At 36.0% G+C, this 25,299-nt stretch overlaps 1 protein-coding gene across 10 annotated transcripts in view; it reads right to left on the minus strand.

Moving 5' to 3' along the window:
- The window catches only part of VPS13B (vacuolar protein sorting 13 homolog B), a 477,951-nt gene that overhangs the window by 341,237 nt on the left and 111,415 nt on the right, over positions 1–25,299 (minus strand). The gene's annotated exons all lie outside the window — the stretch shown is intronic.

The raw sequence follows: 25,299 nt of genomic DNA on the forward strand, positions 1-25,299 counted from the left end.
GGGCCGGATAGGGCCCCCCAGGGTCCTCAATCTGGCCCCCAGTATTTACAGACCCCCGCCGAGGGTTGGGGGGGGAAACCAAGCAGCCGCAGATGACTGCCTGCCACTTCATCCACGTGCCGGCCCCTGTTTAAAAAGTTTGAGGACCCCTGGTTTAGAAGCACAAAAATTTACCACATTTTACCCATAACTCTCTTTTCTGACAATAACATATTTGCTCACCCAGCTCTTTCAAATTTCATGTGCTGGGAGGGAGGAACTTGTCAATTCACCACATCAGTAGGGTGGACGTTGACTGGCACCGAGAACATTACCACATTTTCCCTTGCATACAGCAGTACTTGCCAGCACCTGGGAACACTGTGAGCAGGAATCCATCCCAACTGCCCTTTCTCCATTAAATTAATTGCATGATTTCAAGAAAGAAGAGAAGGGGCTTCCTAAAGGTCACTTTCTTAAACATGCCCTAATAACACTTCAAGACCATGTATCTGTCAGCCACCAAGAATATCACTATCAGTGGCTCAGTAATGTACGTAAAGGTTATGTTAACATTATGGTAACGTAAGATCTCATCATTAGAATGAATTACTGATAGGTAACTAACAATCACATGGTGATTTCATGACGTGGTATAATAGGTAGCTGTTGATTTAAGCCCAGCAGTTTGTACTACATGATGAAAAGGCACCAGACACAAGAGAGATGAACAACACTCAGCCATGCTCTGTATGAGCACCACTAAAACATGTCGTAACAAAATCATAAAGAAACATTTCAAAAACAAACAAGCGGACATTTAGAATATAGGGAAAATGGAAATAGCAAAGTTAATTATTCCTTTTATGCCAACAGCTCTGTCTTTCTAAATCAAAAAAGAAAAATCTGTAATTCCAGGGATACATACTTAGCACCCATCCTGGGTCTACAGCCTACAAAAGAAACATGTATAAATCTTGAACTATGGAATTACTCTTTTCTGGTAAACTGAAGACAGAGTCCATATTAAAGATACAAGAATAAATTAAATACAGCAGAACCTACTGATGGTTTTAGGGCAAAGTTATCTAAATTTAATTTCATATTATACCAGTGACAAACAAACCATATTTAAAAGAAAAAAAACCTGTTTAATTAAAATTATCTTCCATCATGTAAGAGCTCCTGAGTAATCAGCAAGCCCTACTTCAGAAAAACATTAAAACATTTTTCTTGAAAAACAACTAAAGGTGATCACAACATAGTAGAGTGCAAGATAATCTCATATCACAGAAAGTCAAACTGTGCCTTTCCAAACTAACTAGCCCTCTTTGCAAAAATCTGAATTTTCAGGAAATCTTTAAGGAACAGTTTCTGTGAATATTACCAAAAATTTTATAAGAGGAAACAGTGGACAGAAGTGTTAATCAATATTATGCAGCGAACTGTAAGAGAACAGAAATCAGAGGCGGGGGGGGGGGGGGTGGGGGGGGGTGGGGTGGAAGAGAGCAAGGAGAATGGGGACAGGCATTAGTTTTCCCTGGGCGTTACAATGATGCAACAGGTTACACGGGGATCTGTCCGTCAGAAACTTGTGTTCTAATGCTGGTTTTTTTAGGTATTTCCTGCCCAACATCAGGAAAAACATTCAGCTTCTGGGCATTAATTTCTCTCTAGAGAAAGACAAGTTCTTACAGAGGCATTTACTCCTTAGATAGGGAAGGATTCATGTTTTTTAACAGTTTTATTAATATTATATAAATTAATCACTACACAGCACAATTATTACAGTGTTACTGCTATATATGTAGAAATAAAAAAAGTTTTCTGCTTGTACACAGAAATAATTTTAACTTGACGTTACAGAAAAATTATGCGGATTAACTGAAAGTCACAACAATTGCAGTGTTATACAGCAGTCCCACTGCTGTCAAGTCATTCATATTCAACCTTTCCATAAAGAAAGTTTCAACATCACCTATGAAAATGACCAACCCAATCATACCTTCTAAGAGTATCATTACATTTTGGTATTAGAAAGAAATGGTGTTCCAGTGTCCATTACTGGGGGTGGAGGGTGGAATGTGCTAGTAAGTGACAAAAGACAAGGAAGGAGAGGCCTGAACACTCTCATAGTAGGAGGGCTCCACAAAAGGAAAAGTTCTACAGAAGCCAGCAGAACATCAGAACCTATTTCCCTGAGCAGACTAAATATGGAGCTTGGCTTGGCCTTATTGTAGGTATGGATCTTAGTATGGCCCGAGCTCTCCAAGACAACCCTTTCCAATTAGGAAAAAAAAAATTAAAAAAAAAATCTAGGCACATTATGTTGCAAGTTTCCCCTAGCCTGTTCCCATATCCTGACTAACTGCATTCCAGTACAATTAAACCAAGCTATATACCCTTTACTCTGTCTATAGAGCTCAGAGAAGTAAAGTACTTCAGAACAGAAGGATGGAAACAGTTCTTATTCTAGAGATGAAGGATGTATCTAATACAGCTAGACGGCAGGGATGAGTACACATTTTTTTTGCCTATACAAGTCAAACAGTATTCAGAATTTCTTCACAATCAGATCACCTATACCTTTGTTTTATTTTAAATTAAAACTGAAATTCAACAATTTGTCCACCTTAGCTAGTTGGGAATTAAGGTACAGTTATATTATGCATACCTTAATCAGATCCTGCCTAAGACTGTATCAAACGCTTCTAGAATAAATCAAATCAAGAAATCTAGGAGAACAAAGGCACTGCTGAACTTCTACATTTTCCGCTGCAGATAGCATACAAATTTTTACACCAATAATAAAAGTTAAAGCATATAAGAATGCCCCACTTGGGAACTACTCAAGAATACTGATGAATGAAAGCACTGTTCAATAAGAGCATTTCATGTCTCCAAATTTTTTATTCATTCATTGAGGCCAAACACTTCCCTGCAAAACATTTAAACCAGCAGACCTTGACAATTTAGTCAAGTGTATACATCTTGCTTACTACAGAAAAACTACAAGCTACTGCTGAAATAACTAAAAAAAAAAAAAAAATGCTTGCAGTTAAGTTAATCAATCAATACACCGTATTGAACAAGAGAATCCATAAACAATTCCTGGAAGGATGCAAAGGTTTCCTAAACTAAAGTTTGAGTCTCAACAGTGACTTTTAAATTTTAGAACATACCATCACCAACATACTTAACGTTCTGTAAGAAGCAAGAAAAAATACTGTCCCCGTTCAAAGAGCCTATCAACCGAAAAAGGGACAAAACCAAGGTGGGATATGCAGCGATAAATTCATTTATACAAATGGATGCAAATGCAAAAGTAGTAAAAAAAATTTTTTTGCAGCACTGAGAAATGAAGGAAAGAACTGCGAAACGTTCTGTCTTTATTCTAGTTCAATCTTATCCTGGTAAACATCACAATTAAAAAGCTACCCAACATCTTAAAAAGCATATTGACTGTATCTCCACAACATTTTAAAAACCTGATAAAACCTAAACTGATAAAGAACTTCCTATATTGAGAGCTACACTGTTGCCCAAACAGCTGAAGCAACACTATCAAACTGTAACCAATTCCAGACCCCTTTGGGCATCACACAGACCATGCTTACTTCTCTCTCCATTCCTACCTCCACTTTTTTCCCCATTTTTCTTAAAATACAAGCTATTTTATAGGGTGACTGTAATACGATACTATGATCATTGCTGATTGCAGTTAGAAACAGACCCTTCTAATCCAGCTGCTCTCCACTTCACCAAATGCCATTTAAAAGCTACTTCATAAAAACATTATTGCTTCATACTTAAAAGACATTAAGTCAAGATTTTGGAAATTCCATTCACTTGATTATATCAGCAAGTGCACTATATGTTAGATTTATCATTAAAGCAAAATCCATGAGAACTGTTTTCCAGACTTTAGCTAATGCTCTTATGACACATTTGGCCAATGAAAAGGGATGAAAAACAGTAGTGCTTTGAAGCAATAGCCAGTAAATGCCGATGTGGTTTACCAAGAGTGGGATGCACAACATATTAGACCACAGTTAATGAAATTAAACCATTTCTTATGTTTTTTAAATGTGTCCTGTATTACATGCTTGGAAACTACACAATTGCTTCATCTTTGAGATTTTACTTTTTTCTGTAGTAAATTTTATCTCTTACATCTACTGGTAATTAAATTGGTAAGCAACTACCACTCTTCTGTATTTTATAATACTATTTAAGGCAAAATAACTCAATAAATAAACTGCCTGTTCCTTTTTGTTCCCCCATAAAATTAGAATTTCATTTTTATGTTCCTTATTCAAAGATCTGGGGAAAAGATTACTGTGAGGAAAACAGGCTGAAGTATTTGCATACTACCTACTTGTCTAAGATGTGCATTGATAAGTAGTTTCCTTCCATAACATGTCCATGAAATGTGGATTTAATGTAATGCTTTCTTTACAGTTCAACAGAAAAAAATTCTCCTGGCACATATTTTGGTGCAGTAGATTTTTCAAGCTTTAACTCCAGTCTTTATGCATAATTTCTTCAACAAAGCAATTATGTGGCTTATTTACCAAAATTGAACACTGTCCTCTACTCTTCTGAAGTCTCGAAGAACAAAGCAGATAATGAATCTTCAAAACCCATTTACGTCTTCAGCATTTTTAAGTATTTACATACTAATTATAAATCTATGTTTAAAGCCTAGCTAAAATAAATCCTTAAAGATGACTACCTGCCTCCATTATATAATATTGAATTGCATATTACCCTATTTACATCAATAAATCTATGAAAACATAGGGTTTTTTCTCAGAATTTAAGACAGAGCACTCACAAGTGAAAATTAATTTCTTTCTAGTGGTCCAACTAGCTGCTGTCTCAATCTAAAAATTCAGTTCTCCTAAGTCCTTCAAGCTTTCCAAATGAAGTTCTTCACACACTGTATTTTAACAAGTTAATTTATGATTAAGCAATGTTAACGAATAAACTTTTCCAGTTACAATAACTAGTTAACAGTAAACAGAGATGGTTCAGGTCATTTTTACATAGCTTTACTGCAAGAAGCCACCGCTATTCCTCCCCAGGGACTATCAAGCCACAATCTTGCTAGTTATAGACATTTCATTAGTAGAGTGAGGAGATTGATATTTGAGACAATAGTCATGAAATAGCATCAAAACAAATCTGTACGAGGAAAGGCAAATGGCAACAGACCTTCTACCACCCCAAATTAGAAGAGCTACCGTCTTCTGTTTGCTACTTAGAAACATTTTATTGTATATTTGGAAAAACACCTAATGAACATACAGGACCTACCCATTAACAGAACATATTTTCACACAAACCACTTTTTTCAGATAAAAACATTTGAAAGTAAATAGTGGAACTCTCGATGCAACTTCCAATGCTGAGACTATAATTTCTGTGTATCTTAAAACAGAAGTGTCCTGAAGAAAAATAAAATGAGATAATTATTGTGCTTAACAGAAAACTGTCCTTATTAGCCGGAGTGTTGGATAACATGGTCTTTAACACAAGTTCCGCTGCACACCAAAGTGACAGTGAAGCTCAGATCACATACGCTCATTTCCATAATCATTTTCACATGTCTAGAATGCATTAAATACAGTACCATCTTAAAAATGAAAAGCAGACATTCCTTTGGAAATTAATTCAATATTTAGCATGTCACACTCAAAAAAGTTCACCTCCTTTTATAACACAGAAAAACTGGAACATAATAAGCATCCTTATAGTTATTTATTATTTCATTTGCCTTAATTTTGTCCTATGGGCACAAGCATATGCTATAGTTGTGGAAAGATGGCATTCACGTCTAGAACACTATATTCTAACAATGTGAGCCATAAGTCTTCCTCTGAAAAGAAACGTACAGAACCTAACAACAACAAAAAAAAAATCAATACTGAATCTTCATTACCATGCATTTCCACATACCTCACATTAACTATTCCTGCTGCCTGACTTTGATCTCAATAGTCTCCAATCACCTCCCAGAAAGAAACAAACACACACCACAGTACACTACTTCTTACCAGACTCCTTCCCCACACACAAACAAAAATTTAACGTATCTTGAATCCACATCCACATATGCTAGCATTGCAGAAGTTAGAGCTAAGGGGTCCACGCAAAAATGCTAATTATGAATTGCTGTGAATATTGCTTTTCTTTATGCTGACTTTTGAAGAGGATCAAATTCTACCCTACAGTCTATGTCTGGGTTATCCATACTCAAGTTAATTCTCATGTTAACTTAGCTCTGAGGGTAATAGCTTATGGAATAAAACTAAAGTTACTGTGTCTCTTAACAGTGGTATTGTTGCTCATTTGTAATTACTACTTCCAGAGGCAAGCTTGTGGTTCTTCTCACCATGGCAGATTCAGCTCAACTATAAACCCTTCACTGTGAAGAACTTTATTCTTTCTTCTGGATAAACAGGATAATCTGTGAGCAGTCACTGAAGAATTACTAATAGGCAAGTAGAGCTAAGTGACATTCTCCCTGAAGATCACACTACAAGATAGGTTAAATTAAGCTTTACCTTGCATCATCTTTCAGGAGTTTTCATTATGCTGCTACAACAAATTCAGAAGTTTCACATATGGGAGTGGAAATCAATTTTGCAGTGCTAAGAAGCTCCTATGCAGCAAATGGAGAATAATAACGAAACTTTTCAAACTACATCCGTGCTTTGAAGAACTTGCATATAAGCAGGGGAGAAAGAACAAATTCCTCTTTAAGTTCAGTTATATGATAGAATAAATAAAATATTCTAATGTCAAGCTCCACCATTCAGATCACAATGCATTAGCTACTTCTTGTAGTGGTTACACAACATATGACAGTGTAGTTCCCCAAGACCTCAGACAATCTCAATAAATACAGGAAAAAAAAAATTCAACACACCCACCAGAATGCTTAATTAATAATCAGACATGTGTTTCAAATTAATTCCCAGAAGAAACAGTTAACTAATAGTCTTTTCACAGAGTACACAGAAGCAATGTGTAGACCAGCTATATGAAATGGCAACTGATGTTAAAAACATTAATTTTCAACAGGCTTCATCCTATCATGGGAAACTACACATGTGCCAATACTTTCACAGGTGGAAAGATCTGTGTTGTTATCTTGCCAACCCGAAGTATTTCATTGCAATAGGAGACAATACAGAAAAGGCATAAAGTATTTACAATAGGAAATCAAAGAAACAGAAGACTATATTAACATGATTTGCGAAAGTCAATTTACCCCATAACAGTGACCCAAATTAAAAAAAAAAAAAAAAAAAAGCAGCAAATATTTCTAACACTGGTGGCAAAGCTAAAATAAATGTACTATCCTAATACTTAACATTCACATGTCCACACTGATGTGGACACACCTAAACACAATGTGTAAAATAAAAGAAAACAAGACAGAGATCTTACTTCTTCTAAAAGGAATGGGTATTTTTTTCATTTCCTCTGCTAAGTATGTCATTGCTGTAGGGTAAAGCCAAAAATATCCAGATGTTTTAATTAGAAAGATTAAGAATAATCTTGCTGGTGATCAAATTTTGGTTTTCCAGAAGACAGTTGTTAGTGTTAGAAGTGAAGGCTGCTGGTAGTTTTAGAAACCTACTCATTCAGAATGACTCCAGCAACTTCCATACAGATAATGCATCTCCTGTACTCTTTAAAAAAAGGAACACAGCAGTTTTGTAATTCATTAAGCTGCTTTCCAGCCACACATAAGCTAACAATCCTGTTACATTCCCTAAAGATTTGCAGAAGTCTAAAATATTTCTGCTGCAATTGTATAAACTAATTTGAAAACCAAAAAAAGTAATTGTAAGTATCTTAGAAAAATGCCATCTAAAGACATCTGATCTGTGTTGCTGATCAGTTACTATGTTTCTATAGGCGTATTTTTGATACTAACACATGACATACCAAAGAGAAATATAAAGAAAGAAAGATGAAAGCAAAGGAAAACACTCCCTTTTGCTCCAGTTGCACCCAGTGATGACAAACCAGGTAGACCATTTACAAATTCAAGCAACTGAAGGAAAGGCCAACCTTCCTTAGCAAATAAAAATCCCAAAGGAAATGAAAGTGGAAATGAAACCAAGGGGAAAAGGTATTTGGCTCTACATCCTAAGAATTGCCTACAGCAGCATATTACAGAGAGGTCCCTGGAGTCTGGCTGAGCTTCAACAGTGACAGCATCACACCATGAATATTGGGTCATCAGTGGCACAGTCAGCTGATTAGGAGATGAGGTAATATATTTACTTATTTTAGTAAGAAACTGCAGAAAATACAGCCATACAGCCTGATGCACAGAGATTTTTTGACAGCTATCAAATAAAGCAAAACACTGAAATCAATCCTGTAATTAGGGCATAAGTGACCGAGAGATTGCACCTTACCTATTTACACGGAGCAAACAAAACTAACCCCACACCTACCACCCCCAAAAAACCCAAATCCCAAACAGAATAAATTCATATTTGTTCCAATGATACTACATGAGAAGGTCTTTTCTTGTTAACAAGAATTATTTACAGGCCAGGTGTGGTAGGTCTTAGCAAAAATACTGTAATAAGTTTTATACCATGGATAATATTAATGCTCAAAATACTTCTGAATAAAAATAGTAATTTTCTTTGCACAGCATACCCATGCAGCTGTACAGATGCTTGCTTCACAACTCTTTACAAATGCAGGATCCCTTTGCAAACAAAATCTTCACCTATACCTTTCCTATAATCAAAAATTTCTATTATCTTGATTCCTACTCTAAATTTGCTGTCTTACATCTCCAAACTAGGGAAGACGACAACCTTTCAATGTGATTTCCCACCCACCCCATCCCCACTTTAGGGCCAGAAAAAAACAGCTGAATTTTTTTATGGCAGCGTATCTGCAGAAATCCCACCATATGAGACTGGCTACATAGTGACAACTTCTGAATTGACCACCACATAGTAGCAGTATATAAAAGAAATTACATCTTTGCTTTACACAAAACTACTCGCCACTTCAAAATTGAGGAACTAAATCCTTCCTACACACTGACTACAGATAACTGCTTTGTAAATATTCAAGGTAGGGATGTTATTGAAAGATATTTCAGCTGTTTTACCTCTCAAGAGTAAGGCACAAAGTATTTTTGGCACAATGCTACAAGTACGTTACAGAGTAGCAGAATGTAAAATTTCATCAATTTTGACATCCTTTTGATTGAGGCACCAAGAAACCTATGCAATTTATGCAAGTCCAGTGCAAATAATAAGTGGGTATTAATAATTATTTTAAACACACAAAGAATGCAAAAATCTTAACCTGCAAGATCGTGCATCTTTCAGAAAATAAAAGAAGCTGATGCATTAAAATGAAGAGCTTGAGATTGCTTCAGAGCATGATACCAAGACCAGCTTATAAATTCATTCAGCTCTGAGGTACTCTCCCTTGGGGAAATGCCATCATTCCCTCTGCCTTGCGTTGACTCTAGTGCTCATGTGGGCACATTATAAGCCAGATAAATGACTAAATATACTGAAAAATAACCCTCAGAAGGCACAATTTCCAGCTAGATCTACAAGCTGAACTAATTGCTCACATATCTGCCTGATCATCAGAAGGTGTGCGAAAGCTGCTGTCAGGAGTGGAAGGGAAGACCACCCCTTTACACAGTATTATGACCCTACAGCAGCTAAAAAATAATAGGAAATCACATTCTTTGTAAGACAATACAGATGAGGTTTTAAAACGCTCTCAAGCTTATGAAAATGTCTACAATCAAAATCAGGTACTAAAACACCTCAATAGTGTATACAAAACTAAACAGTTCCCAAAGTTTCAAAAAGGCTATGCCTTTAAGAACTAGACCCAAGTTTTATACACTTATTCCTTGAACCCTTAAGGCCTTCCATTAGGGGTATGATTAGACTGGAAAAAATAGTTTAAAAACCAATACGGCTTAAACACACTGTGATCACGGGGCTGAAGGTGGACAAAGCAAAACTGAATCCTTACAAATGTGATACAATAATTACAAAGAAAGAATACAAACCACTGCTTTGTTTCTGGTTAATGTATTTAATATCCTTCCTTGCAAAGGTAAATATTTGTTTGGAGCTACTGCCTAGAGACCTCAAGCATCAGGGCCCTGTTGTGCTAGATTAATGATTTTGAATTGTTACTACATTAACATATTTAAGTGTTTAAACCCACTCTTTGCCATGATATTTAATATGATTTGCCATCAAAGTTAAAAAAATTATAATTTTGATTCATAATATAAGATACTACCACATATTACTAAAGGATGTTTCGAATTTAAAGCACTTGGAGCCTAACTAAGGATTTCGAATCAGGGAAATGAGGAGACAAATGTGTAGGCAGGACTGACAAACTTAGGATTTGCAGGTTCTACCTTGCATCCATGCAAATAAACTGACTATAAAAATATTACCAACTAGTGTTCAGAAATTTTGGATTTGATTTTTTTCCCCATAAAATGACATAAAAATTAATAACATGTATTTCTTCCACAACATCCCTGTAAGTAATTACAGATCACATATGCTCAGAAGAAGCTCAGATGCTTTGGATTCTCAATTCTCCTATTGACATAGCATGACACAGAAAGTCCCTATTGAGTTGTGGGCTGCTATGATTCCTGCACATTTGCAGCATCCATACTGAAAAGTGAGATCCTCTTTGTATAAATTTGGTCTATATTTCTTGTTCAAACGTATATAATCCTGGATTTTATTTCAGTGGATCCCAACAATGTAATTCGAATCATACTGTGCAACTGCCCTATTACTATCATTTGACTTTCTTCCCAAATCATATATTTTGCAATGCATGATGGTAAGGTTTTTCCCAACAGTTCTATGAAAAGGAATATTTCACCTTTGAAATGATGAAAAGTTCTGAAATAAGGAACAGAAAAGGCTATTTAGTGTGTTTTTAAATAAAATATTCATAACATTATACAAATGTCACTAAACCAAACTGATGCACAGGCAGTCTTGATACAGGTAAATGACACATTAGTATGAACAATCATAAAAAATGCGTAAGGAGTAAGAAGCCTATTTAATGAAAAAACATAGAAATGTTTCCATATGTTTTATGAAGTATTCTTTACCCTTTAAACAAGCACATTCAGATTTAGTCGCTGGCTTTGTTTCAGAGAAACCCCATCTGTACACTACATCGCTTACAGGCACATCTCAGTCATGCAATAGCTATGTCACAGCTCATATATCAAATAAAAATCACATTCAAGGCCACACAACCTTATATACCCAAAGTCTTCCATTCTATTTAAAGTAATCCTAAGAGAGCTCTTATTGCACCTCACTGCTGATGTCACATGACTTTTGTTGGGAAACAGAGTCCTACAACTGAAATATCAAACAGTTCTTAACACAGATGAGAATGATCTACAGGACAACTCTGTGGTACTTATATATTCTGGAAGTCTTTTTTTTTTTTTTTTCCAACAAAGAAACAGGTGTGGAACTAAAAGTATAAAAATAGTATCACTGCACAACATTATGTTGTACTGTGAAAAGCAGGATAAAACACAGGCAACTCAAAGTAGGCTTAAGGAATTCATCTGACACATTTAGATTCCAAAGCTAATAAAGTTGATTGCTCACATCAAGGACAGAAAGTGAAGAAGTTGTTATTTCACCTTCACAACATCAAAGGTTTAGTGCCAGAACAATCTCATTTCAAACTCAACAGCATGGATAACTGGTAAGTCAAAAGGCTTCTATCCACATTACATGGCAGTCTATAAACCCATTCACTTTTCTAGCAAGGAAAAAGTATGAACAACCGTATTAGAAATCTTTGAAATTATACAAACCCAAGCCATCTCCTCCACAGAACAACTTGAGCAAACAGAATGCTGCCAAAACAATTCTCTATTTACTTTTTTTCTGCCCCTTTTTATCAGGAAGTTTCCTGTGCCAACGAGAAATTGTGCAAAACAGAAAAACTCTGAGATAGATAAATACAAATGCCTCACAATGAAAACCGGCTATCTTCACTTAAAAATAGAGATTTATCCTTGCCAAGGTCTAGAATTTCAACATAACTCTGAATTACTGCAATAGATATAAACATGATTATTCAACAGTTGTTTGATAACTTCCTAAGGTGGTAAAGAATGTTTCCAGTAACATCTGAAATAACTGAGTCACTATAAAACAAAATATGTTTGTTGGTTTGGGGGTTTGGGGATTTTAAATGTTACACTGGTGAATGATGTGGCAATCACTAGGAAACTGTATTACACTTATTTAACTTCAAACAGTTAATGGAGTTTATCCTAACAGAATACCTTGTACTTTAAACAGTAAGTAAAGCAAGAAAAAGATGAGACAACTTCTATAACATGGCACAGTCAACAAGCTTCACAAACTTTTCCTATGACTTGGTACTGTAAGCCTAAGCCTGGATTCTCCTAATACTGATGAAACATTTCATTTTTCAATCAGCACTCACTACAGATAAAGCTATTAGGTTAATATGCAACAGAATTAACAAAAGTCTCATATAAATAAAACATATACTCAACAAGATACAAATTAAATATAAACCAATAGCAAAACACAGAACTTCAGTTAGCACCAAAAGCTAACAAGGGTCAACTGCATTAAATAGGCACAGGCTGACTGAGAGGATAGTTCAGAAATCAGCTGGGTCCAGTTAGGGATCTGGGGAAATAACATCTCAAACAGAAAATCATTTGTGAAGCATCAAGTAACGCAGAATGAAAAGGAAAAGAAGGAAGCCTTGTCATCATCCACTCTCAATTCTTTTAAAACACAGGCCACAGGATTCCTCTCCTGTATTTAGAAAGCAGCATTAATCTATCAAAAAAACCCTGCAGTCTCAGTAAGTTGCTGCAGTCATTAACTATAGTCAACATAAAAAAGCATCTTTTACTGGAATTTGTTTTGACTACTGGAACTTATTAAACCTCAATTTGCTAGACAGAAAATTTTCATTTTGAATACATGATGCAGTTGACTCAAATATCAGTAGATTTGCCTCTTACAAGGCACTCTTCCAGGCTTGCAAATAATTTCTGCTACAAGTATCACTTCCCGCTCCAAAGGCCACATGACCCCTAAGATAATCAGTTGCTTTTCAAATGCCAAGATAATGACTTGAACAACATTCAGAAGCCAAGCTGTTCTTCGAGGCTTCTGGGAGGTCAGAACAACATACAGCAGTATTCTCATGTAGGACAGCCATGGAGCCATTTCTCAGCATTACGCTCTTTTTGTTTATACACTTAAAATCAGCAAAAACTGAGACAAAAGAATGAAAAGATATTCCCCACCTGAATAAAAAGACTTAACCGAAAGAGGTATATGTTTATTTAATATAGGTAAAAGTAAATTACAGAAATTATAAATATTTTCACTCTTTAGTTTAAATAATCATTCAAAGGCTTACGAAAAGAAGAAAGCATACTGACACTATGGCCAGCAAGTTTCTGAGCTCCACCTGGTAAGCTGTGTCCAGACAGGGAAGCACCCATAAGGGTACTCTGGCTCTGAACTATGATTTTAAGTACAACTACACTAAGAAGTCATTTTCTAATTGACTAACAACAACAACAACAAAGTCTCTGTACTACTACTATCTCAATGAAATAGAACATGACTTCTAAAGTATAGAAGAAAATTCAAGTTTTACAGAAATGAAAGGCATATCTTTTCCCTTTAGATTATGAGATGCTAGAAAGACCTCTACTGACTACAACTTATTAAACAATGTATTATTAATGAAAAAAGTTTCAAAACAGCAAGAAAGCAAAGTCAGAGTTGCTTAAGGACAACTATAGTATAGTTTATGGCCCTATTTTACCTATTGTATCTGCTCTATTTTTTCTATCATTTTGGGTAACAACTGCAAGTTACACTGCAGGATAGGAAAAGGAGGGTGAGCCTTAGACAAGAATTGCTTAAAAGACTATTCCTCAAATTTCAGAAAAGTTAATAAACAAATTGCAACTCTGACATTTTTGATACAAGATCTTAAATCACCACATGAAGAAATCTGACACAATCACCATTTCATCATGGTTTCAAGGAGCATCTACCTCTGCTTGAGAGGAGCCAGTACTCATTCCCACATGTAAGTCATCAGCCACCTTAAACTCATCTCTTAGCCCTTCTTCTACCACTGTAATCAAATTCAAGAATCTTAGCTCCAAGAGAGTCTTTCATCTGCCCTGGGGTGACTGCTTGCGATAGGTGACAGCAGGATGACACAAGAAGTTCCTCGGATGCTGCCCTGGAAGAGTGAGTCAGACCCCTCTGCAGGTGCTGGGTGTCCACATTGGATCCCCCTTTGCCACTCCTTGCTCAGGCAGAAGAAACCTAGAAACCCAGATCTCCTCTTGGCAGCATTGGGTCTTTTCAATATCCTACTCCTCAAAACAATTTTTTTTTTTGCTATTCTTTGTAAAGTTTTCACACTGACTTCTGAAGTATTTCTGTGATCTATCAGAAGCTTATACTTCCATAAATGAAGTGTGGACTGGAATTCCAAATAGTTAATAGTCGGGCATATAATTAGGTTGGCATATTAAAGCTACAAGTTTCTCCATTCTTTGCAGCAGAAACTTTTAATGTTCTATCAATGCATAGTAAATAAACATGTTTTCAGAATATGTTCCATTATATTCAAACAACAGAGTAAAACACTGAAAGAACAGACTGCAAAGGAAATTAAGGAATGTGATAGATACACAGAGAAACTGTTACTCTACACACAGAAAACATTGCATTACAGCAAACAAGAATTTCAAGGGAAAACTGAAGAAAATCTCACAAAAAACTAATTAACATACAGGTACTTACGCCATTTTGAAAGACTAAGAACAAAACCACCTGGCACAATAGAATAGTCTCATGTTCACCCTGGAAGCATTTGTACAGTTCCAGAAAAGACTGGGCAATGTTATAGAAACTTCATAACTTAGATTGGCTTCAGAACATAACAGGGAAGGTAATGCACAAATTTCGTTCTCTAGAAAATCATCCATTTTACTTGTACATGTGCTTCAAGGTATTCCATTATAAAGTCTCCAGCTTCTTTTTCTGCAGCCCAATTTTCTCATCAAATGCTACCATAGCAAATGCAGCATCTGACTGACTACTTGATACACAAATAAAAAGAAAAAAAAAAATTTTCCAGTGAATTCTCTGAATCTTATTTCATCTCACAACCAGATGTGTGGACTTAGTGCTTTACTGTAATGCCCTAAAACTCATCACCAGCTCTTTTCTGTTGACCACATTCTGCTCCAGTTTTTAAGTTAGAACAGCTCTTTACTGACATTGTTAGGAAGAAACTCTCCTAAAAGTATATATGCAAACTCAGGCAAATCATTCAAATGAAGGTAGCAAATGAATTGGGAAGGCATCAGATGGGAAGACTGAGATCATGACAGTAGTTTGGTCCAGTACTATTCCCTTTTTCAAGTAGTTTTTTTCCCTGTATTTAAGGGAATATTCTCTACATGTAAATAGAGCTTTTCAAGGCTTTCAGCAAATTTACAGAAGGCAAATTTTATGAATTAAAGAAATAGTTGTTCTTAATTCTGGTAGAGGTACTATCCTGGTGATAAGCACAAATCTGCCGGCAAGCTGTGTTTCATTGATAACATATGGGATACTGCAACATATGAATAGATAGCAGCATAAAAGTGATCCCACTGGGAAAGTAGCCTGGACATGAAGTACACATCAAAGCAAGTTTTATAAAAAGCTCTCTTGAAAGACAGAAGATCAAGTGCTTAGCACTTTGGTGATCACAACCACCTCATCTAAGCACAGCGGACAGAATACAGACCTAACTGATGAAACCAGGAGCTATGAGAGCTATAGCAAGATGCATTCATATAAACTTTCAACAGAACTGCAAATGCTGTTATGTCAGTGCCTCAAAGCTTTGCTTTAAAGCTTACAGCCAGTTTAAAAAGAGCAAATATCAATGGACTCCTAATGTCTCTCAAGTGATCTGGTTTGCTGGCACAAACAGTATATTTTTAGATGCAATTTCTTAAGACCGTGCCCAGAATACTGCAGCTCACCTTTCTGAACTATACATTGTCTTCATCATAACACAATTTCACACCATTTGAAAAGCTGTTGAATACACGCAGACACTATGTTCTTTAGAAGCTAAGTAGAACTCTAAAAGAATCTGCAAAAAGATTAAGCATAATAGATATCTAACAGGTGTTTTACATTGTATACCCTACAATTCTAAACTTGCCAGTCAGACATTTACTCCCAAGAGCAGACTAAGCACACGGTCATAACCACTCAAAACAGCAAATACTCACTGTCAAGCACTCATAGAAAAACTGCATTTAAATCCTGGGAAGCATGAAACACAGTACAACTGGTGTATTTAAAATAAAAAATAATAATTAAAAAAATTGTTCTCACTGTTCTTGATTCCTCGGTTTTTAACAGACCATAACAAAAAAAAAAAGAAAAGAAAAACAAAACAAAGCAAAAAAACAACCACCACCAAAACCAACACTTTTTGCTTTGGTACCCTTTTGATGGAAGGATGGAAGAGAAGAAGAGCCTTTGCTCCCTTCTGGCAGGTAGGGCCGCCACTTGTCTCCCTTCTACTGGGTCAAAGCGGACTCAGCTCTGACAGCAAATCACAACAGTCATGTGATGTCCAAAGTGTCTCTAAAAAAACACCATTCATTTTATTCCAAACTCTAGTCATCTTTTGGAAGTGTGAAAGTTTGAAACCTTCTCTTTTACCAAGCAAAGAACTAAACCAGGCCCTTTAACTCCTACTTTTGCTGAGGCTCACTGCAGATGGATGGCTGACATTCTTCACATCAGTAACAGAACTGAGGGTCCCGACACAAAAGTGTAATTCCACATCCCATGATTTAATTAGGGTCTGGACTTCTGAGATTACATGTTGTTATGTAAGTTAAACAAGAGCAATAGCATTTACCGTAGTCCTTCAACAGCCAACATACCAGTAAATACAACGTCAGAAAGCTGAATGGACCCAGCTATCAAGCATTTGGAGGGTGTGGTTTTGCTATCTAAACTCAAAACAAAAAACAGATAGCTACTGAGTACAGTCCACTAGCTCACACTAAACAGATTGATACAGAGATAGCAGAGAGGGGATTTTTCAGGAAAAATTGTCTTTGAAGAGACAGTAAAGTGATAAAAAAAATACATTGCGGAAGACAGATGAAAATGGAAGCCTCAAGGACTCCTTGACCTCCTAAAACCTCTTTATGTCATCAAGGAAACTCTTCTTGGTCAGCTTGCAGTAAAGTATGCGACTAGTTTATTAGTATTTTTATTTGTTATTACTTTTCTTTACAAATTTATCTCCAGTAATTCCAATTACTAACATATCTAGTTTAAGATGACTTGGCTACATCAAAAATCTGAAATTATATATACGAGAATGAAAAATGCCAATACAAGAATAAAACAGTTGCTATAAAAAAACCCACTGCTGTCAACAGCTGTGGTATGTCACACAAGGTAAATAAAAAAAGACATCTAACATAACAAGGAAACTCAAAGCCTCTGCAGAGGTGCAAGGATGTATCACTAGCTACTATTATGTTGGGATTCTTGCATCTTTCTCTGAATCATCCAGTATTCACTTCTCTCAGAAAACAGGTAGAGCCAGACTACCAGAGACTCCTGCTAAGGTGATAATTCATGTGAAAAAGAACTACATGTAGTTTCTTAACAAGATCAGGCCTCTTAGAGCAATGAAGCTTTTCCTCTTCCAACAGGAGATTGAGAAAAGACACATCAATGTCTTAAATTGGAAAACTTTAAAAATTACTGTAATACCTCAAAATAAACTTTGCATCAGTCTAGATTTAAAACATTTCCATAGCACTACCTGAAAGCTGCATTTCTTAATTTCTATATTTTGTACATAGTCACTCTCCATGCCCTGCAATAACTGAGGAGAGTGGAAAAAAATTATAAAAATCCCCAGCTCAGAAAAAGCATCTTTAACATAAAAACCAACAAAAAAAAAACATTTGAAGCTACCATGCAGGAGAATTTTACCCCCCCATACCCAACTGATCAGATCTCATGCTATTTATTAAAAAAAAGCAGAAAAAGAGACAAATCTAAAGGAGAAAGGAAAAAGATCAGAACAAAGAAGTCCAATAATGAAGAAAAGGGTCAAATGTCCTGGGATCTGACATAAAAACAGTATAAGAAAGAAAAGATCACGGATGAGATGCAGCTCAGGGTAGAAAAGCCAAGGTGTAAAGTCAGGAGAAATCAGCATAAGAAGGTATAATATCTGGATTTATTTATCATGTTGCCCTCACAACAACAATGACACCCCACCCCTGAAAAAAAGCAAAAAAATGGGGGGGGGGGGGGGGGGCCGCGAAGTGAGATGAAAAACTAACACACACAAGGTGTTTCTAGAAATAGCTCTGATTACTTTCTCTGAATCAACAGCAGCCCTTGTTCCAAAGTATGTTTTGGAGGATGTTAAGCAGATGCAGGAGCTCTTATTTTATGTAAGACAAAGCTCCCAAAATTCAGGAGCTGTGGTTATACACAGAACTCTGACATCTCCTTAGAATTTGACCTTTTAATTAACATATCACATAGTGTGATATGTATCTCTATTAAAAAAATCTACAACACCACTGCCAAGTAAGGAACACTTCTGTACAATAGTACAACACTTCAAAGCAAGATCAAAGCAGTTACATGCGCTGTGCCATATTTAATTTTCCTGTTATGCTTCACGCAAACAGAAGGGACATACACTGGATACCATTAAATAATACTGTAACAGAACACCTGATTTTCTTCATTTATCCCTCTCTAATTCCCCTCCAAAAGCAAAATCAAAACTGTAAAACGTTAATTGAAAAATTTTCTTGCTTACTAGTTTCCTGAGAACCTGTCACTGACTTCGCCTTATTGTTACTATCTTTTTATGTTACTGTTTATTTCTACTATTGGTAGAATTTTTCTCCAGAAGAACAGCCCACCTTTAGAGGTATATACTGTCCTAAAAAAGTTGTGGTCAAAACACTGCTCTAATTGTAGGTTACTATTTTCCAGTAAAGATACACATTCTATCCTTACCATTACCTTATTACATGTACCTTGCATTAATTTCATTCTATGACTATGAGGTGGAGTAGACACATCAGAAAAACATTCTTTACTACAAGGGTTGCAATGACAACTGCTCATACAGTCTGCATTTCAACAGCTTAACAACTCTGCCACAAGATATATTCCTGGAAAACAGTATCTTTTCCTTGACGATCTGTGTAATTACAAACTGGGATTTGGATCTATAATCTCTAGGTTTAAAATAATGACAACATATGTGGCTTTCTAAAAAGCCTGATTTAAAATAATAACAAATCATGTGGCGCACCAGACTAGCAATTGCTGTTGCAGTACATAATACTCTGGTATCCTTCTGTGGCAAGAATACCATTGCCATTTATCATCTTGTCACAAGAGCCAAAATGCCCCCACAAATGGAAATTAATTTTCCATGTCAGTCACTGGAGTTCATTACGTAAAGGTAATATTAGAGCATACTGTATTTTGTAAACTATTAGTATGATAGGCACTGTAAAATAAGTTTTAAGCAGCAGTCCAACTGCTTGTAACCTGTGACGTGATTTCAACTTAACGCAACTTTTTCTTGTTCAAGATGACATTACATAAGCTCACTACTCAAGGTCAGCCTTCAATATTACATTTGCAAACAGAAAACATGTTTCTACCATGTTTAATAGTTTAGAAAAGTGCTTATTCTTAAGCGTATCTACTTCTGATTATGACTTGGGTTTTTCCTAAAGTAAGGACTACTACTACAGCAAACATTTTTACTACAAGCAACTTCTTCAATTTTGTACGTTCTCTACATTTTTTTCATTTCATTCATGTTCCTTAATAGGCTATTACATTCAAAGTTTCCTTGCTGATATTTCTTGCCTCATGAAGAATCTTTAATTAGACTTTCCAAACTGCAAAATTTCCCACTCTGAATAACAAAGAGAAAGATATGCTATAAGATGTTCTTTTAAGTGTTCCAAGTTGTTTCAGGATCACAAAGCATTTTTAAGTTTAACCCTATGACGTGGGGGGGGGGGGGGGAGAATCACCCGGTGCTCTGTTATTCAAACAAAACTGCTGTCCTGCACAGCATTACCAAATGAACAAACTATTTTGTTCAGACCAAACAAAATGCAAAACAGAGATACAAACACAAACTTATCTCATTTTTTTTTTCCCCCCACATGCATAAACCTGAGGACAGTGGGTTTTCTTATTCCAAGAAAAGATGTCCAATGAGACTGTAACAATCTGTATGGGAAAACTTACCTAGAAATTTCTCTTCTGGATCTACGATAATTTGGAGAAGGAATAAATACCTAATCTAGTCACTATCTTTGTGCTACTTTGTAATGCTTACAATTCTTGGCACTTGCTGATGACATAAATGAGGAAGACCCACATACACACACTTTTCAACCATGCCCACAGATAACTTACAACACTTTTATTTGCCCAAACAGACTAGAAAATGGAAGACATGTACGCTGTTTGAAGAGATGAATGGCATAAAAAGGGGTTCTTATACTGAACTGTAACTGGATACTGAAATTCATAGCTGACATTTTAATGTACATACACGGCATTTACCTGAGCAGTACAGAACCATTACAAAGGGGAAGGACTGTGTGTATGAAAATATTATACCTCAGTTTTACAATCTATATTAAGGATCTGCTATTATTTGTTTATTGCGAGGGGGTTATCTGTTTGTTTTACATTCACTCCAACACTGGCATACTGAAACAGCACTACAGAATGTGATAGCACACACAAAAGGTTTTTAAATAGCAACTACTGAAGCCTGTGAAATGAAATGTGAGCAAAACCCTTTAACAGGCAGCTTTGTTTACATTTTAAGATGAAAGGAGGTCCCATGAAGCCATAATCAGAAAACATACAATTATTAAACAAAAATTATTGATCATTTGTTTGTGTTGTATCACTTGCTCATTTCTTTCTCAGAATATCTCCCTATATAAATTGATCTTATCTCCTACAAAGCAGGGCTCTAATCTAAAAGGGAAAAAAAGAGATACCAACTTCTGAAATTTCCATAATTTTCAAACTACCACAGAGTGACCATCTGAGCTGGAAGCATTCAATGTCATACATTAGCATAGTTATTAATCAGACAACAGTGTGACTGAGCTTGTATGCACCGATAGCATCAAAGCTCAGGTTAAATCTAGTTCGCATGAGAATTAGAACACAAAACAGATTCCAGAGGCACCATCACCAAGTTTCACCACTAAGACTCCTCAGTTACAATTTTGCTTTAATGTTTAAAAAGGTGAAAAACACCTGTAATACATTTGACTCATTAGCAGCCTTCCAGTATGTACAAGAAGGTTGTGGTGAAGACTCAGCCAGGCTTTTCACAGTGGTGCACAGTAGGAGGATAAGAGACAATGGTCATATATTGAAACAAGAAAGGTTCTGCCTGGACAGGAGGAGAAGCTTTCTCACTATGAGAACAGTCAAGCAGTTAGAGGTTGCACGGAGTTAGGCCATTCTTACCCTTGGAGATTTTCAAGGCCTTACTGAATAAAGCCCTAAGAAACTTCATCTGATCCCATAACTGACTGTGACTGTAGCAGAAGATTGGACTAGAGACTTCCTGCAGTCCCTTCCTACTTGGTTTTTCTGGTGACCCTATTATTTTTTGCCAGGGGCAAAGAAACACTTCCCTTTTGCTCTTCTGAAAAGCACTTCTTCAGCAAACGGTAGCGTGACTGGGGTCAATACTTCTGCTGCAGGGCCTCTGCATGCACCTTTTTATTAAATCAGACACAAAAAAACCCAGACCATGGCCTTCTGATTCATGCTTTATTCTTATTTTCAGCAACCACTGAGGGCTTCCTGGTTCACTAAAAATTTGACCAGCTTCTCTGGGTTCTCCCCAAAAAAAGAACATTTCCTTCTGTTATCTCTGAAGCTTTCTTTTGTGTCTGCTCTCAGCTCTTCTCAGAAATTGCCCAGCTCCTATTATGCAGCAAATTCATGACCTAGGTTCTTCCCAGTCTTCTCGTCCTAACACTGAATACCAGTAGCTTAGTCTCAATGTGCTCTATTACTCTTCAAAAAGAAGCCACCACCTCAACCTCCCTGTAGATTTTTTTCACCTGATGCAGTACCATGGCAGCTAGAACAAAGCAAAAAGGCAGCCTACCTCCCTGCTGTCCAAACACACCTTTCTTAATAGAACAAGAAATAACATAAAGTTAACAGCTGAACAAATAAAACAGGTGCTCTTAGTCACAGCTTCCATTGCTATTTGTGCAAATAAACTACAGACTCTGGAGGAAGGGCACTATTTATAGCTCTATGCTTAGGTGTCTTGTTTTTGGTAGCCCACCAACATACCCAACAAGAGTTTGCTGTTAATTTCAACCTACATGCTGAAATGAGCTCTCCTGCAATTCTGAAACACAATTAAACTTAAAAATCTCATATAAATTTATGTGTATCTATCAATTTCATGTATACATGTATTCCTTTCACAATCTATTCATTTTTTTTAGCTTTTTTTCCCTCCTTGCCTGTGCTGTTGACACTATGTATACATTCACTTTCACCACAACAGACATTTAAAAAGCCTCAAGTGTATTTTTAAGTACACGAGATTCTTTAGGACAACATTACAAATGAGAGTTAAGCTTGTACAAATGCCTTAAGTATGCCTACCACCATTCTTTCACCAGAATGCTGTATTTTTCAATTTCAAAGCTTATTAATGTATATTAATTAAACCAGAAAAAATAAAAAGGCAATTATAATTACTGGTTTACATGCATGTTAGTTCCTCATTTTGGGCCACTACAGAATCATTGCTTTGGACAGAGCATTTATTAAGGAGATACTCAACAAGCTAAACCCCACTGATGACATATTAAAGTGATAAAATATCCCACCTATCCCATGTTCATAGTCAGTCAGTTCATGACTGAAGAGTATCACTGAAAGTGTCTACAATAAGAGCAAATAACAGATTATACACAACTATATTAAGCTCAAATAATTAAGATAAAGAACCAGTTGTGCTTAGGTTGCTTATCCACATTCTGTTTCCAACTGAAATTAGAGTTGATAAACTACCACAGTTTCACAGAAATGTATAACATATAAAAATAACACTATTTACACATTGCATTTAGAAGCCTACAGGAAGGACAAAGACACATGTGGGTACCATCACCCATGCGAGACAGTAAAATGCTTATACTATGCAAGTTTCATGCAGCTGTGTCCTGCCACTCCCAAGCAATTACTTAAGAGAATACACTCTTAACACTTTGATTTTGAACATAAACTTGGTGTCATAGTCCTCAAAATGAATGCAAAAACTGGCCACATTATGTGGAACGAACAAAGATTAAACGTCAGTATGTTGCAAGCAAGTGACAGAGCTTAACAACCTGGATTACCACTAAACTTCGAAATGTTGGGCTTTTGCTGGGTTTTGGGGTTTGGTGGCAGGGGAGCAGGTAGAGAGGAAAAAAGTAGTTCTCAGAACAGGGGTATTAGAAAGGCAAGTCACTTATTTCAATCTTTTTCCTAAGTGGTTAAAAGAACTATGCAGCAGCTCCACAATCCTTTTTTATATGTACACCTGGGAAGAATACTGAATCCTGTTACTTTCCTCAGTGTTACCCTGATGTGGTTTAGACCAGATGTTTAAATGTTCCAGTATGTACATTTTCTTCTCTTCTTCCAAGGCAAAAGCAAAATAAGAGGAATATTTGACTTCACTCCACAAGAGACCTATTTAATAGTTTGGCGGTTAAGTAAGTAAAGGTAGCTTGGCTAAGTCAATGTTGACGACATACAGAACGACATGATCCTAATGAGTTGGAAAATATTGGCTCTCATGAGATTCAACCAGATGCTACTGCGCTGAGAAAGCTACTGTATTATTGAATTTCATTTTTATGAGGTAAAATTTATTATTCAACCATTAAGGTATCCCACATGAAATCTTGCATAAAATAGTTTTACAGTTACTTTCTGGAAAGTAGATTTTATTTTAACTTTAAGACATCATTTACATGAGGGATTCAAATGCCTATTTGATCACCTTCAATAGAGAAATGTAAGGTCTGCAAGCAATTTAAAAAAAAAAAAAAAAGAAAAAAACAGATTAATGGAACTGAACTGTCAACAAAATAATGAACTACCTGAATAGGACAAGGAAAAAGTGGTAGCAAGTTCCAGTTTTCCAGAGTAAACTAAAGCCATGTGTGACTGTGTATGTTTTCTTGGCAGGCTGAAATGGTTAGAAACCAAGTGCTTCAGGTACCTACTAACAAATAATGAAAAACAACACAGTAAAATCCCTCCTAAGATTAATATTGCTCAACCTCTGAAAGATCTTAACTGTCAGTATTTTCCTAAAATTTGGGTATTTTGTACACTTATTTTTGTTAAAAAAATTAATTTTATAGTAATAATTGTAAAAGAATTTGATTAACATCAATACATCTACTTGCAAAAACGTAGAAGGCATGATACATTTCAGATTCATGTTTGTTTCCACATTTGTAGTGGATGAAATGCAAAATTGGAATATTTCACAAGCATGTGCAATCATAAGAACCACCATATTATTTAACTGACATGTAACATATTGTTGTGCTTGTCAACCAAAAGGATTACAGAATAAAACCAAAACACAAACTCCTATTTGTGGCAGTATGAATCTTTCCGGTACTTGTTACGGTAAAGCCTGTTCATTCAAGTAATAAGTTTCATTGTTTATATTTATCTCACATGTTTTAATTGTTTTGACTTCTCTGAAGCCTAAAAATACCAGCTGACATTTGAAAAGAACCTTCACCAAGTAGGCATTTAAAACTATGGATTAGAAAAGTGCTAAGGTATCACAGCAACCAAGGGAGTTAGGTGCTTTCAAAAATCTCATTAAGCCACTACCTCTATCTTAGAATTCCAAATTAGTTATAATTAAAAAAAGTGTTCTTAGCAGAATTAAATAGTCTTAAACTAAGAATGGCACAATAAACCAATTTACAATAAATATCTAGTGTAAAAAACATTCATCCTTCTTGAAACACTCATTTTACCTGTCCTCCACCAGTTCTGAGCTCAATCAGCTAGTCACAGTACCACACATATATTT

This window comes from Falco punctatus (genome assembly GCF_963210335.1).
Source record: "Falco punctatus genome assembly, chromosome: 3".
In the NCBI taxonomy this organism is placed as follows: Eukaryota; Metazoa; Chordata; class Aves; order Falconiformes; family Falconidae; genus Falco; species Falco punctatus.